Source organism: Pholcus phalangioides, unplaced genomic scaffold (assembly GCF_987345545.1).
Source record: "Pholcus phalangioides strain wild (caught in Gottingen) unplaced genomic scaffold, Ppha-v1.0 ptg000014l_1, whole genome shotgun sequence".
Lineage (NCBI taxonomy): Eukaryota > Metazoa > Arthropoda > Arachnida > Araneae > Pholcidae > Pholcus > Pholcus phalangioides.
Genome location: NW_028301607.1, coordinates 7,116,956 through 7,133,947, shown reverse-complemented (window position 1 = coordinate 7,133,947; position 16,992 = coordinate 7,116,956). Strand labels below are relative to the sequence as shown.

Below are 16,992 nucleotides of genomic sequence, written 5' to 3'. Positions count from 1 at the left end.
ATATTTTTCATATCTGAGAAACCTTGAAAATGCCAACTATAACGTCACCTCGATTACAGCGACAGAATTTCACGGAATCTTCGACGTCGTTATACCTGAGTTTTACTGTTAATGAACCGGTTCTTTCCTTCGAGAAAAATTTTTTCTCTTGAGCTATTCTGCCGATTCCCAAGATTATATCACGTCGGCATTTAAAACGGAAAAAGTATGAATTAAAGATCGTCACGCCGAGATGAAATATTCACCGGAAGGACCTTTCCGGTCAGTCGTTGGTAACGATCATCAGGTGCAGTCGATGAGAGAGATCCGAAATGGATTGTGGGAGGAAAAGAAAAAACTATTAATGCAGATGATTCCTTCATCGTAAGTTTCTACAAATGGCGAAGGGTTGAGCGAAAAAGGTCGAGGAGGTCGCCGCGGAAATGATACGCTATTAAAGCGGAATCACGTTAACCTAGAGATGCACCTGTGTGATAGGCAACGGTTCATCATCCGTCTCTACAGACGTAAGATGGTGACGGGGAAAGTTTTTATTGCCTATTAACGTATTTCAGAAATTCTGAAAATAAAAACGCATATTCGCTGCCAATATTTTACATTTACAGAGCGTCCTCTTTTATCGTTTTTCAGTATCTAATTCCGTAATATTTGATCACATAGAAAATTTTCAAGTGCATTTCGAATATTGGACATCATCCTAAGGCTGGGACTACACTATAACAGTTACATTAAAGTTCTTTTATAAATCTTGGAGAAAAAAACACAACCAATAAGTCTTTGATTACATTCGCTCGAATCTAACCGATAGGCTTATTGGCTGTATTTTTCAAGTTCTGTCAGAGAGCTTTCACAAAATTTCTATAGCGTAATGCCGGCCTAAAGCGGGGATTACAGTATAAACGTTTCATGGAAGATCTTTTACAAAACTTGAAACATACAACCAATAAGCCGATCGGTTAGATTCGAGCGAATGTTAATCGAATGAAATGTTACTAATAGGCTTATTGTTCCTTTTTTTTACATTTGCTCGAATGCAACCGGGGATCCGAAAATTTCGTCCCCAGTACATTTCCCCTTCTCTGACCGTTATGAATAACTGAGTGAGAGACTGACTGTTAGTGAACAAGTGATTGGATGAGTGAAGAAGTGAGTTGGTGACCTTATGAATGGCCAAGTGATTGACAGCATGAGTGATCAAGTGGGGACCGTATGAGTGAATGACAAGATACAAGCTGTTTATGAAATAGTTCACCGATAGATCAAGCCTGTTTCTTGGATTCATATTGCAGATAAGCTCTGCGGTCTAGAGGATTTTTCGGCATTTCGTTGGTACGGTTCGCACTTTATAGCACTTCTCCCACGATGAGGAAGGTCTTTGGAAGTTTGTCCTTTTGCAGCTTTTGTTTAAGTTATGAGAGGTCTGCTAAAAAGCTGAATTCACAGGGCCTTCCTATTATAACGAGGGGCTGTTGTAACAATGAAATACCGGTTTTTTTTCTGATGCGTACCTATGTCCACCTCGACATAGAGCCGTTAAAGGTTTAAGAACGCATTCGTTAGCAGTTTTCTGATCATATATTGGTCATTTTCTCAGATTGAGTTGTTGAATGAGAAATCCTAATTTTTTTTTTTTTTTCGGAAGAAAAACAAATTGAGCTGATAGTTTCAAAATTAAACCAAATAGAAATTTTAAGAGAAATTAGTGAACTTTTCTTTCATTTATAATATTTCACCCACACTTTAGTTACGATAGAAATGCTTGGGATTTCGACTTAAAACTTGACTATTAGATCCAACTGTGGGAGTCATATTAGACCAGGTGTCTTCAATCTTTCAGACACCGTGGGCCAGATTGAAACTTACCACAAAGCCGCGGGTCAATTAATACTGAGGTATTTAAAGTTGTAAGATAGATTTTTTTTCCTGTAATACGGAATATAGGGCTTACATATATGTTAGGATCACACATATTACAAGGGCTTCTCATATAATTCATGGTCACATCTCAATAGAAGGGGCCAATGGGGGCCCAACAAGAACAGGGACAAAAATAATTGAAGTATTTTTATTTCTTTACTTTAGTTTCTTTTATTAAAGAAAGGTTAAAAAACCTTAAAGCTTTTTATTAGTGAAACTTCCTGCTATATCTGTTATCAAGTTAAAAAAGTAACATGTTATAGTACTAAACTCCGGTTTTTATTGGAGCTTATGTCTCTAACGTTTCTAACTCTGATAATGCGGATCTTACACTGTGAAAAGATTATACTGAATCGTGAGGGAAAACGAAAAATTTGGCTACGAGACTTTTACTACTAGAGTGTTTTTTAGGCAAATGAAAGTGCAGCTACTGATCTGCTCGATCTTCATAAAAGGGGGGTACACAAACAATCTTAAGAATAGTTTTCATTCTCATTTCTTCGCTAATTAGTATGGTTTTGAGTCTAAAAATGTGCTTAGCTGGCGAGCCTGAAGGTTTGCGGAAATTCTTTTCCTCGAAGGAGAGGATTTGAAAATTCTTCCCATATCTTCGTTAAGACATCTCTAAAATTCCGTGGCTTTAATGATGAATAATTCCAGCTGTAGGCAGCTCAGAACCGGTAAACTAGGAAGATACGCATCCTTTATAATAAAATTTCATAAACGTGAATTAGGCCGGGATCACACTATAAAAGTTTGGTAAGTCCTTTTATGAAACTTGAAAAATGCAACCAATGAGGTCACCGTTCGCATTTTCTAAAATGTAACCTATAACCTTATTGGTTGGATTTTTCAAGTTTTTATGAAAGGACTTTTATCGAACTTATATAATGTAATCCCGGCCTAAGTTATATCGGGGTACGGTAGTAAAATTTGTTAAATGAAAGAGAACATTGTATAGATTTTATAATTCATTCATTCAAACCGAGCACAACTCCGGTCTATCGCCCTAGGTAATTTACTACCGATTGAGTTGTGCCGGAAGCATGAGTGCCCCCCTCCGAATCTCATGCGTCCCCCGGGCCGCGAAACCGAATATATACAATATATACATCACAAATAATACACAAAGCTGCCTCGCGACATTTGGCCAGTCGTGGCCCAGCTTCAAAGTTCAGCCGCTTCGCGTGCAGTTGCCTAATTGGCGTAGTTTTCATTGCTCTGCCTCGCGATAGAAGCCCATACGACGTAGCTTTTGCCCTCCTTCGAGTAACGTTCGCAGATCTTGTGGGCAGTTGGGTGGCGGGGTCCTAAGTGAGCGATAGCGTTCGGTTGAGCCCCTGCTGCCTGCCGGCATTGAGGCCAGCCAATGGGTCTTTGGGTGGTGTGCTCCCAGGTGAGCTCACATTGCTCAGTTGGGCCCAAAGCTGCATTAAGAGGTCAACTTTCAAGCGGCTTTGGTTGGGCCCTTACAGGCGTGGTAAATCTTACTGTTCCCACTTTCCTTCCTGTCTTCTTTTTGACTCGCTCTGCTCAGCTATGTGCACCGTCTCTGCCCTGTTCCTAAGTCCTCACTCCTCGGCTGCTGTGGTCTTGTTATGAAGCTCTCTATTATTGTCGAGGAAAATCAACATTAGTTTTTTTTTTTTTGGAGGAATTTAAGATGTCAAATAATAGTTAATTACAAGAGCTATTTCCGAATGTTCCGAAAAATTCGTTTAATCGGAGTTCATAATATCCGGTTCAGACTCTGGCTCACAATTGCGGTCATCTAAATAATGAATTTCATCATGACAATGGAACCAATTTGTTATAGTTACCAATACGAAGTATTTGTTACGCATGATATAACCTGCTAATGTGATGAATTTAGTGTAATTTTATATGTTTACCAACGACGCTTGGGTATTATGCACAATCGCGTGTGTGAAAATGATAAATTTATACAAATACACCACCACAACAGGCAAAATGCCCAGCGAGGTGGCTGAGAAAAAGATGCCCATAACAAATATGGATGAACTTAGTGGAATTTATATCAAACTTGCCAAAAGTGTCGGTTATTATGCATAATAAACGGATTTATCACGTTTACCGTAACTTATTTTGTGTATTTTAATCTCTTTCATGGATACTATTTTAGTATTTGATCAGATTCGCATCATGTTTCAATGGCAACATCCGGAATCATCTTCTCGTCCATACATTTTTTTTCTTTTATTTCATTCTGTTCAGTATCATTCCATTCTCCGCATCAGCTAAGGGAACAGCTGTTCACATGCAAATTTCCTATCTCCAGTTGTTTGAAGAACAGCCCCGCTCTCGGCCCTGGTTTGTTTATTCAACTGTGTGTGTGTGTGGGGGCTATGTATGCATGGCGATGGTATATGGGTTTTGTTTTTTTTTTCTTTTATTTGTGTGTTTGGACTATAAACAAAGACCTATTGTTTTTTACCCTTTTTTTTTTGCTACCACTCTTCCATTTCGGCTGTTCAGCAGTGCTCCAGTGTTTTATTCAATTTGTGGATGTTGGAAAAACGGGTGTATATATATTCATACACACAAAGACGTCGGTGTTTGCCGAAGCTCGCAACTGGGGGATAGTTTCAGCAGCTGTAGCTTCTGTGCACAATTTAGAATTTATTATTTTTTGTCAATGCTTTTATACGAGGGAATCGTAATTAATTTTTGGTTTATAATAACCTTGGATGCCTTTTTTTTTCTATTATTCCTAGTTTATGAATAATATTTCCGGAATCTGATAAAAAGGCTTTGAATTCATGAATAATAATTATTTGTTCTTTACACGCTCTCTCTCTCTAGTGAATGAATTCATGGGAATCACATATAATTTTTGTATTTTTTGTCGGAAAGAATACAAAAACCCTCTCTAATTTGTTTTCTTATTTTTTTCTGAGCGATGTTTTTGCACGTAATTGAATTAATTTGAACGAGTCAATCAAAGTGACCATATGCCGCGTTGCTTCTGCTCTGATTTCCACCCCCGGAGTGATCACGTTGATAAACTGGAGGAGGAGGGGGGGGGGAAGAAGAGAATTTTCAAATGAAAACGTCTTGATCAATAATAATTTATTTCCATCCGTGAATAATATTGTATGAAACCACACACACACACATAATATACAGTAATATACATGGAAAGTCGCGCTGGAAAGAAGGTTTGGGAACCACTACGCTATACAACGGAAAATTTTGTATTCGTAACTTAGTTATTAATGCTGATACGTAAAATTCTAAAACTTTTATTATTATTATTATCATCATCATATTTAATTATATATCATTCAATCGACGTAAATTACTGTTTTTCCTCACTTTTTATTTATTTTGAATATTTTTGTGAAATGTTCCTTTTACTTAAAAAAAATCCGATCACTGAACTAACGAAGGTCATGCATTACGGGGAGTAACCTTTTTTCTCTAATTTATAAATCCAGATGGCACTAAATGATTTTATATATATATATTATTTTTTTGGAGTTACTGTAATTCAAATATATTAGACATCCAAATTTTCCTTTTAAGGCAATCTTTCCCCCCCCCCCCCCCCGCAGCCCCTGCTGGTGGCCTTTGTACTTGTATAAATCTGAAATAACCTAAATAATTAATACAAGACACCTCATTTCCTTCTGAGATCATATTGTTTGAAATACAGTTCAATGGAAAAAACACAATTCATTAAAAAAAATGTGTTTCTCCAGTCTTTAATGATGATTAGTTTTTTTTTTGTAGCGCAATTTCCATTCCTGATTGAATAAACTTCCCTCTCCAATTTTCTGCTATTGGCGGGAAAGAATAAAGTGATATTCCACACTTTTTTCATATACAGGGTCGGACTGAGTGACTGAAAATTAGACTGGAATTAAGGAGTATGCTGGAGCCTTTAGAATATTCGTACTAGTATCACTATAATAGCTAGAGATAATCTTGTTGGTCGTCGTCATAGTACGTGTGATTTAGTATATGTGTGTAGAAGAAGGGATAGAAATTTTTTTTTACCGAAGCAAACAGTCAGCGAGTGTCGGCCTTATATCTTAAATTAGCAATTTCAATGCCTTGACAATCTTGGACGAGATGTCTCGTCCAAACGCAAGTGGAAGAAATTCATTGCAGCTCTCTTTGATTTTTCTTTGATTCTTTTCTCATCACCGATGAAGCTCTACTGCAACCCTATGAAAGCGAATTGTTTTGCCTTCCTTTCTATACGTTTAGTGATCCTCTCAACGACATATAATGTATCTTCCTACTATATTGTACAGAAAGAAAATACGATACGTAGGGAAGGGTGAGAGAGAGAGGGTAAGGGGTGAAACAGGATTAATGTATTCTCTTATATACTGTAATGTTTTTCCCTTTATTTTTCTTATATTTCTTCCTATCCCCTTTCTTTTTCTAATCTGCTAACAAGGGAAACAGTTTTTTTTTTTTTTCAGAATTATTATTTGCCATTAAACTTCAATTATAGATCCACATTTGTTTTCAAAAACCTTTACGCGAAGGGGTTAAACCAGCGTTTCTCAAACTTGTCACCCGCGGCTCCCTTGTCCGAATCGGGGTTCATCTGCGGCTTTCCAGAAAAGTTTAATGGATATTTTCGTTTTTAAAACAAGCACTTCAAAGCATAAATAGGCAGACAAATCTGTATCTGCTGCTTGCCACAACGGTAAGTTGTGGCTTTGGCGAAAAAGTGAAATTTCGTGGGCAAGTCCCACCGGCGTTGCACAATTATCTTAGAGCGTTTCCACTTCAGCTTTGGCTGAGGTGGTCATCAAGCCGTCCCGAAGAGGTGGTATAGAGAGATATTAATCCCAGAGATAAAGTAAGAGACGAAAGAAAATTTATTTTCAAGGTTTATTCCTTTCACCGATTTAAGGATAGAAATTATTCGTCTTATTAATCGTTTATTGCTAACGAAATGTTCTTTAAGCCCAAATGAAAGGCAGGGGACACCAAGATCAGGAACGTACGCAGGATCGGCCTTTGGAGGAGGTACGAAAGGTTTGGCTGAGGGCACAAGGATTTTTTTCCTAGAGAAAATTTCAGTTACTATCCTTCAAAAAGCATTCAAATTAACAGAAATATCTTAAATTATCATATAAAAGGTATTTCTACTCGGTATTCCATTGTTTTTTTCTACGAAAATACATTTTTGTTTTAATTTTTTGGGCGGCTTAGGGACTCGTGTATCTCGCCCCACCCCATGTCCCCTTCCCTTACATACGCCTCTGACCAAAATCCATATAAAACCTATGAGGGGAAGCTAGAGAGGATCAAAATGAAACGTCATGTCAGGAAAGCTTGACTGGAAACGTCACCCCAAAGCTTTTCTATTGCGCGGCAAGAAATCGCGGCTGCACCGCTATTCAATAGTGATACTTTGCCTGCCATACATTTTCAAGAAAACCTGGAGTTTCCCGAAGAGTACAATCAAGGCACTAAAAACCGCGCACATGAAAAAGTCTTCGCAATTTGTAGTTTTTCACTCGCGATTAGGAGGGTAGAGGGCAGCACTAGAAACACAAGATCACGACCATGCTTTTATAGCGCAGGTTTTCTGACATAAAATTTCTCGCGGAACTCTTTCTGTTATGGTTCAATGGAACTGAAACAAATTTTAAAATATTTATCCAAAACAAAAAAAGTGCGTCCCCTACTGTCTTCTGAACGGCATCATAGTCCCAGGGCAAAATGAGAGAGTGGAGAGTTGGGCAGCACTTCTTGATGTGCATATTTATTTTCATATAAATCAGTGCTGGATCTTATCCAGAATTATTGAGACGATATTGGAGTTGGTGGGAACAAAATTCGTAATAAATAAAAAATGTTTCCAAAAATTATGGAGAAAATATTTCCTGAATTGATGGAGATTCATATTTAATAAACTAATAATTTCAGGATTGATGGAAATCCATATTTGAAGTGGGGGAAAAATCGGAATTAACTCTTTGCGGTCTCGTCGAAATGAAATCGGCATCAAGAAAAAACGGTGCTTCATTGTTCTAACGCCCATCCCCCCCGATTACAGGAAGGCTCCATGAAATTCGGCTCCTGAGCTATTCAAAAACCGCAGAAACTAGCATCCAGGGGGCCCTTCCCGTAGTTGTGACTGAACGAATGAACGCCAGGACTCTGCCACCGGAATTATCCGGTTGCCGAGATCTCTTCCAGCCCAGCTTCATTGCAGAGTCTGGAGCAAAGTGCTCCTACCTGCAAGCATCACACGCTTGCACCAAAAAAGAAAACTTAGACGTATGGGAGCAAAATTTCCAACCTCGGCTTTTAGCCCAAGGAAAATTTGAGGAACGATTGGCCAAGAAAATTAGACTGAAATGAGAGAAGGGCGGTGAAATTTGTTTGTATATATATAGCCTACTGTAGGTAAAATCCACCTCTGAGTATTTTGCTATTGATTTTAGAGAATCGGCTTGTGAGGCTTCATTTTAGTTTCATTGAAGTCTGGTCATCCATACTTATCCCGGGAAACTCTCCTCCTATTGACGATGAGCGCGGAAGAATGACCACCTATACAATCAGAATGGTGCATGGTTTGTTTCATCATAGGAAATGCGTAAGAATGACTAGTGTGTGTATTGCAATTTTTAATCACGAATGAAATATCTTGTTGCTGTTTGAATCAGGTAATGCGAAATGCAATGAGACAAAACGGTGCACGGAAACCAAGGAAAATGGCATTATCTTCTGTAACCAAATCAGCTGCTTTCGGAACCGAGCGTCCGAATTTTCTCCATCCTCGCGACAAGTTCCGCGTAAATTACGTATCGCGTGCGCTGATCCCATTTCCAGTTGGCTTTCCGTTGAGGATTTTGCCATTTTTGAGTGGAGAGACAGAGAACTCGCCCATTTTCACCGAATACGAACATGCCGTGAATATTCAAGTTTATTAAATTTCTAGATTGAATTCTGCTGTTCTCCGCCCTCCACCACTTCTTCAAAGTCAAATGAAATTTTTTTTCGTGAGAGAAATCTATTATAAACTGAATTAATGATTTTTTTTTTTATTTTACTAACGCTCCGAAAAATTCCTGGAAAATTATAATGCGGCTAGATATGGGCAGGATCGTTCCATATCTACGGATACGATGTTTCTGGTCCAATCGCCGCTGAAATTATCTGCCGTAATTTGGTGGTGAACTCAACCGAAATGTATGTATTGGGGCTGTCCGGATCGGCTGAAATTGAAAATTTTACGTGTGACGGAACTGTCAGGAAATTAGATTGATCGGAGTTGTGTCCGTTGTCTCTCTCTTCTATATCGATCGGTACCGGAGGGTCCAACACGGTTGATATCAATCTACTCGTCACTGATATTAAAAAAAACACACTACTTTTTTCCCCATAGCGTAGTGGTTATATCCCGTCACTGTCTAGAAATTCAGTGGCGTCTATATAACGGCGGAGGTCCAATTTAAGTGATTTAAGACTCTTCCGAACAACGAGTATCGCATCCCGAACATTTATTCATGGCTCCTTTTTTTTTTTTGAATTATGAGTGTGGTGTAGGCTGGTTGTGAAAGAGATAGGTTATAGGGTGGATGGATGAGAAGGAAGTGTTATGTATTATCGGCAATTCGTTCACACAGGAAGTGATCGATGATGGTTGCGTGCAGAGAATATTATTTTTTCTTCTAGTTTCTGTTCGAGACAGGAGCCTCAATTTCGTCCATTAGGAATTCTGTCTACAGGTTCAAGGAGGAAAAGGAGCTCCTGGATCACAATGTACTTGTAGAGTTTGGTTTAATAAATTGCTGGGTTGGAAAATTTTGGCACGACAATGGGGTAGGGTTGATTTAATTTCTCGTTCTCTATGGAATTTTCTGCTCTTTAAACAGGCGTTTTCGTCAAGTGGGTGGTATCACTTTGTGGAAGGCGCTGGGAACGGACCAGGGTAGCACGATATTAGCTACCGATGCAATGTGGGATTCCGCGAATTTACTGAAAGAAAAAGGTGACGTTAATGTTTTTTTTTTCTTGGTACGGTTGGATAGTTGGACGAATATGGTCAGTGATAGTGACTGCTGACCTGATCCAGATCCAGAACTGCAGGAGGGTGGGGGGGAGAGCAATTACTCCGGACGGAAAATTTTGTGGGGAACAAAAAAACTAAAATAAAATTATCGAATTTTATTCTGGAGTGAGTGGCAAAACCACGTTTGCTACCCCTCCCCCTGCAAAAATCCTAGTTATTTCTCGGTACTTACCTTTCAGATATAAGTTAGTAGTTCCCAAACGTTTTAGCCACGAAGCACTAATGTTCATATAGCACTGTTCTACACCAAGATTTTTATATTGTTATCTGTCGTTGTCTGCGCGTGTTTATATCACTGATTCTTACATAGCTTCAACTTCGTCACCAATACCAATCCTCCCGGAACATATGTCCTAGGAATGCTCTAAAATTCCCGAAAGAGCATTTAATACATTAATTTCCTAAATGCTGTCCATAAACTTTCAGGAGGGGTGGTGTCTGCTATAGATCTGCCTCTCTCTGACACAGCTCCCACCTACTCTAATTAGGTCAAGAGTTTTGTTGGGTCTTCAGGTCAGGACGATCTCTTACATTGACGCAGATATACATATATTGTAGAGTGATGGTTCTGATCCCGAGACCCATATGGCTTCCTAGTGATCCTGGGATATTCTAAGGGGGCAACGGATGAAAATCAGATGAAAGGGGAGCCACGACGAGTGGTGAAAGGGGCCAGAGAGAGCTATGAAGAATTAAAGCTTTCAAGTGAAATATGGTGGGGGAAAAAATGAACTATTTCTCAGGATGCAAAAGCAGAGCTGTCCGTAGTATCAAGGCTATCTTAACCGATGAGCCTATGTTGGCAGGATCCGGGGCCTCATATTCGTTGAGGTCTACACGATGAGATCTAGTACTATGATTTTTAAATGTAAGTATGTAAACTGTTACTTATAGTCATGGAACATAGAAGGTTGAGAACCTCTACCTTAGGCCGGGATTACACTATAAAAATTCAATAAAAGTTATTTTACAAAACTTGGAAAAAAATCAATAAGCCTGTTGGTTACGTTCGAGCAAATGTAACCGATACGTTTATTGGTTGAATTTTTCAAGTTTTATAAAAGAACTTTCATAAAACTTTCATAGTGTAATACCGGCTTTATTGTTTGTCCAAGAACCTCAGACTTCGGATGAAACAATTAGCACAAAAAATTTATTGATGACACCAGATCAGTCTTCTCGGGAACTAAATTGAAAGCATGGAATAATGAAAATGCAGATATAGGTGCTACATGAATAAAATGCCAATGTCAAAATGATAAATCATGTTGCTTAAAATATTGATAAATGAGTTCGAATTTTTTTCGCTTTCCCGTTCCGATATTTTTGCGCAGAAAAGAAATGCGTACAAATATTGATGGAAAGAGAGAAACTTTGCGATGGGGACTCCTTTTGCCACCTATCGAATAAAAAAAGAACTGTTTATTGTAAATTATCCAAGTAAAATTGACTGTTGGTTTCATACTAGTGTGCAGCATGAGAATTATCAGTGCATCATATGACTATAAAATTATTTTTCTGCATACCGGTGTAAATCTTATGTACCACAAATACCGGTAAAAAGGTTTGTGAGTTGTCACAAAACATAAAAAATATAATAATTAATATTATAGAATTCGCCATATTTGACCCAATATGTGATATATGGGACATTGGCCAAAAGTGGCTGGAAATCCCTAAGATATCGATATTCCGGTTCCTTTCATAGCTAGAGTTGCCATAGCTAACCATAATTATAAATGCCCATAATTACTACAAAAAATACGCCAACTTGGCGATGACCTCGAATCGTGTCTTTTTTCTGGTTATGGAGCTCCAGTCACTTCGCGAACAGGCTGGCCAAAGCCCGAAATTCGAACATTGACCGTGTCCACCGGCCGATTTCGGACTTTGACCGTAACACATGTACAGCATATATATTTTTTTCAGAGCATAAATGCATTTCCACAATGAAAAATTAAAACTTGAAATTTAATCATGCCATGAGTTTTGAATGATCACCGTCTGGGTGTCTCTAGTAGTACAATTTATAATCCGTTTGAATGACGGAAATGTAATGCAATCCTTAAAAACATATATATATACACGTACATTTATCTCTCTCTCAGTAATATTAATTAGCATTCATTATTCAAATCCTGGGATTTTATCTCGACGATCTACTGAGAACAGGACGCGAAGAGTATCATTTACGTAATATGCAAACTAGTAATACGTGAGAAATTCTGGAGTGTCGTATTTCAGGTGACGAGATGGTTATCGTCTCTTCCTAGACATCACATTAGTGTAGTCTTTTTTTGTTTTTTTTAACTCAGTGATCTCACGTGAGAAACGTCGACATCGTGATTTCTTTTCCAAGTAGGAAAGGTTGGTTTCGTTTTCCTTGGCGTAGAAGAAAAAAACCTTCCATTGAATCAAAAAGTCGCTGAAGATAGAAATGTCCTACTAGTCTTTCTGCTCATTTCTCTGAATAACGTTGAAAAAAAAAAAAAAAAAAATATGGATTGCACACACGCCACCTACTTTTCTGTCTCAGACGCGACTCTTGTTCATTCAATTTCTGAGGGTCCCCTCCTAACTTTTCTCCTAGTGATGGTGGTCGTCGCTAATTTTAGTCTTTAAAAAGATGACTTCTTGTTTGTTTGGTTTTTTTTTCCTGGCAACACACCCTTCTTTTTTATCACACGACTGTTAGCAGACTTTTTTTTTCGCAAGACGTGATTTCTATCGCGCTCCTTTGTGGTGACATGTCCGAGGAAAAAAAAAACTCCAGACAGTGATCGATTCGTCGTTTTCTGAGTAATTTCCTCAAGTTATTACCTCCTTAAGGGCAATGACGTGCGCTAAAACTGATACAATGTGAAGTTCTCACTTGGGAAATTATTCCCCTCTCCCCACTTCGTTTAAAATGAGACTGGATATGAGCTTTTAAACGGCATGAGAGCGTTGCAGCTGTTAAATAGCCGGTTGGTGATTTGATTTTTTTCCCCCCTTGCTCTTTAGTAAGGGTCGACATCACGTGATTTCTTTTCCAAATAGGAAAGGTGGGTGTCGCTTTCTTTGGCATTTATAAAAAAAAAACCTTCCGTTGAGTCGAAAAGTCGAGGAATGTCCTACCATATAGTCTTGCTGCTGTTTTCTCTGGATACTGAAATGGATTACACACCAACTACTTTTTCTGTCTCAGGCGCGACTCGTGTTGATTCAATTTCCAAGGGTTCCCCCCCCCCCTACCTCTCTTCGCTCCTTGTCGTGGTGGTCGTCGCTAATTTTAGTCTTTAAAAAAGATGGCTTCTTGGGTTTTTTTTTTCTTCTCTGGCAGCACATCCTTCCTTTTTTATCACACAGCTGTTAGCAGACTTTTTACAAAACTAACTCCTTCCGTGATTTCTATCGCGCTCCTTTGTGGTAAATGTCCAAATGAAAAACTCCAGACAGTGATCGATTCGCCGTTTTCTGAGTAATTTCCTCAAGTCATTATCTCCTCAAGGCCAATGACGTGCGCTAAAACTGATACTATGTGAAGTTCTCACTTGGAAATGATTGATTTCACTTTGGAATTGATTCCTTTTTAAAATGAGATTGAATGTTTAAACAGCATGAGCCGCAGCAGGCTGTTGAATAGCCTATTGATGATTTATGACATGAATGTCATATATATAGCCCTCTGGTGGCTCGTTGTCCATGAGTTATTAGCTGATCGGTTTCACCGTCCATTGCACGGTTCCGTTCGGCATATATACGCTCTAGCGAAGGAAAATCTCTATCTCCTCTGTAGCTTAGTGGTCAGAGCACTCGTCCGGCAATCGAGGGACCCGGGTTCGACTCCCGGTAGAGGCAGAGATGAGTTTTTTCCTTCCTCAAAAAATTAACATCTCAAATAATAAATATCTTCACAACATCCAGTCTTCTGTATATCTTGTATTGATGATTTGAATTTATATTTTGGTGTTTTCAAGTTCTTAAAATGACATATAGGTGGCAGGGGGAGGGCAGAACTATATTACACATTTTTTTTTTTTTTTTTTTCAGCTAACTCAGAGGTTCTTAATTTATGGGTTGCGACCCAAACTTAGGCCACAGGAATTTCGAGATCGGTCGTACAAATCCAGTTGCATCCAGGGATTCTTAATCTATGGATCACGACTCAACTTTGATTTGAGGGTTTGCGAGATGGGTCGTACAAAGGCCACTTTTATTAATGCAATTATTGAATCACTGGTTTAACTGATCTCGAAAAGATGATCCCACTGGTCGTGATATTTAAGTGGCACCACTAAAATGGAACTATAGTCCCTTTCAGGTTAACTTTGCAGTGGAGAGAAAGGTAGAGAGTGTATTCCTTCGCCGCAAAATAAAGTTCCCATAAATCGTAGTTTTATAATGATCATTTATACAGAATATTTCAATTTTTTTTTAATTATTTTGAAAAAATAATGAGAAAATATCGTTTTGAACCGATGTTTCTTCGTTTAAAATTTTTAAATTAGAAAAAAATATTTTTTACCATTATCCAAAAATCTATAGCAACCACAACGACATTTTGGTGCGGATACCCTAGAAATCGTCCATACCTTACAGAGGCCGCGCATCGATACATTGGTTAAAAGGCTTTTGTTGCCATAGCAACGAGTGATGAGGTTCCCTCGTAGCTTCCTCTTCACTGCTAAGTTAACTTGGAACGGACTATAGGCCCAGTTGTTTGTCGCAGCACCTGGGCTGGCCACCACGGATACTCCGGGAGCTCACTAGAGTCAATCAGCCGCTACGACAGTGGCCCAGCACTTGGGCTTTCCACCACAGAGACACTTCCGTTGACATTAAACTGCGCCCGAAATGGCATGTCCCGCGTGGCAGAATCATAATTCGAATAAAAACCGCGCCCAATAGAGGCAATTGTCGCGCCTTCCAGCGGTAACAAATCTGATTGAAAGTGCTACTGAATGTAAAATTTGTAAATAAGTTTGATATTGACAAATAAAGCATCCTGGGGAATGGCGGACACGGGTTGCTGGGAGTGTGACCGGGGTGCCTGCGGCGATTGTTTGGGTTTGTGGGCCCCCTCCTGGACTTGCCCCGGGGCTGCAAATTGCTCTGGACGATCGAGGTAGGGTGCCCGGCTGTAGCCCCAATCATAGGGATCGAGGGCTAGGGGCAACGCATCGGGGGGCTTGGCATCCAAGCCTTCTGGCACGGCGCACTCAGCTCTCTCCAGCGTAGCCCAACCCCTCGGAGTAAGGGGCTTATATCTCTCATAGGACAGAGCCTGGGTCATGTCTGATTCTACAGTTGTTGAAATTGTATCGGGAAGATGAGACTTTGTTTGGTCGATTGAATTCTATTTGTAGGTCGCGTTCCGTCAAGGTCTCTGCATGTAAATGGTGGTTGTACTCTGAAATAAATCTGATGTCTTGCATTTTGTTTCATCTTCTGCCCATTTCAAGGGCTTGTGAGAGATATTATCTGGAACAATATAATATATCTCAAAGTGCAATGGGATAAGTCCGCATTCAATATCTTTAATTCATCAAAATATGTTCTCGAAAATTAGCTTATTCGTAGTTATGCTAGACATAGTACACTTCCCTGTATATTTTCAAAAGAAAAATCTATTATATGGTTGCAATATCAGTTGTTGTGCAATGGGACAAATAAGGCTTCAATATGCTCAAATATTCTTTGAAATACGTCAATTTTCGAAAAACAACACGTGAATTCCGACAAAAAAGTCCTATACAGGTTTACATTCGAAAATCCGGTTCTTTCCGGTTTCCGGCATGAGTGAGGTTATTTCAAAGTCGTCCTACTCCCTCGGGGGTAAACATTCATTAGAGAGCCTCTTGGGATGGCCAGTGGTGATTATTCTATTCTCTGGATGATTTCTCCGGCCGCGACCCATCAGCTAAAAGTTCCTCGACACGGAACCGTAGCGAAGAACTTGAGTGAACTGGAGGCAGGGGCGGATCTAGAGCTCACTGTTGGGAGAGTTGACTTCCCAAATTGTCGTAAATAAGGTGACCATACATCCTGTATTTTCCGGAACAGTCCGTATTTTTCAGTTCTTTTTCTCCGTTCCGATTTTTTCCGTTTTTTATATGAAATTTTCTTGAATTAATTATCTAATCGAAAACCTAGATACGAGTAATTTTTAACGGATTGATTGAATGCAATATTATCATATAAAATTTATAAAAGTTTCATAACTTATCGCTTTGAGAGCAATAGTTCATGTTTCGCTTGGGGGGAGGGGTTCACCCTCGCTCCTCCGCAGGTCCGCGCCTTACTGGAGGCGCACCGTTGGTCGCTCAAGTGGTTTGGAAATGTGCTTGGGATCAATTAAGTTATCCCGATCACTTAATATGTGCCTTTGGTGGCATAAATGATCTGGAAATGTGCCGCGTGCCGCTGAAATAATCTAGAAATGTGCCACGGGCCACTTATGTGAATTCTGGACCATTTGAGTAGAGTTTGGTTATTTGTCACTGATCACATCAGATGACAAATGGACCATGGGTTGAGCATGTATGCCTTATCCCGTATTTAGACCCGTTTACTCTCTGTGTTTTTATAATCGACGTACAAGACTAACAAACTATGTAAACGTTGCTAAGTACTGATGTGTATTGCAAACAGAGCATTTAACATTTTCGGTGACCGGGTTTTGACTATAATTAAACTTCATTCATGCATCGAGATACAAATTATAAGAAATAAGTCATAGCAATAATGTGGAAGAATTTTGATAATTTATATTTACAATATGATAATTATTATGTAAAATATAATAGGTATACTTATTATAATAAGTATGTGAAATAATTATTTTAAACCTCGGGCACTAAATTGCTGCTCGCGAGTTGTTAATGATGCTCCCTGGAGTAGGATGTAAAGTTTCCTCTTTTTTGGAGAAAATGAATGCTCGTATGGCGAATTATATTTGCCAGGGCGGGGGCAGGGCCGGTCTTAGGCCTAGTGACGTCCGGTGCAAAAACTGTAGTCACTGCCCC

At 39.1% G+C, this 16,992-nt stretch overlaps 1 protein-coding gene across 19 annotated transcripts in view; it reads left to right on the top strand.

Annotated features, from left to right (window-relative positions):
* trol (terribly reduced optic lobes) overlaps positions 1-16,992 on the top strand; it is a 328,483-nt gene that overhangs the window by 147,685 nt on the left and 163,806 nt on the right. The window lies entirely within an intron of this gene.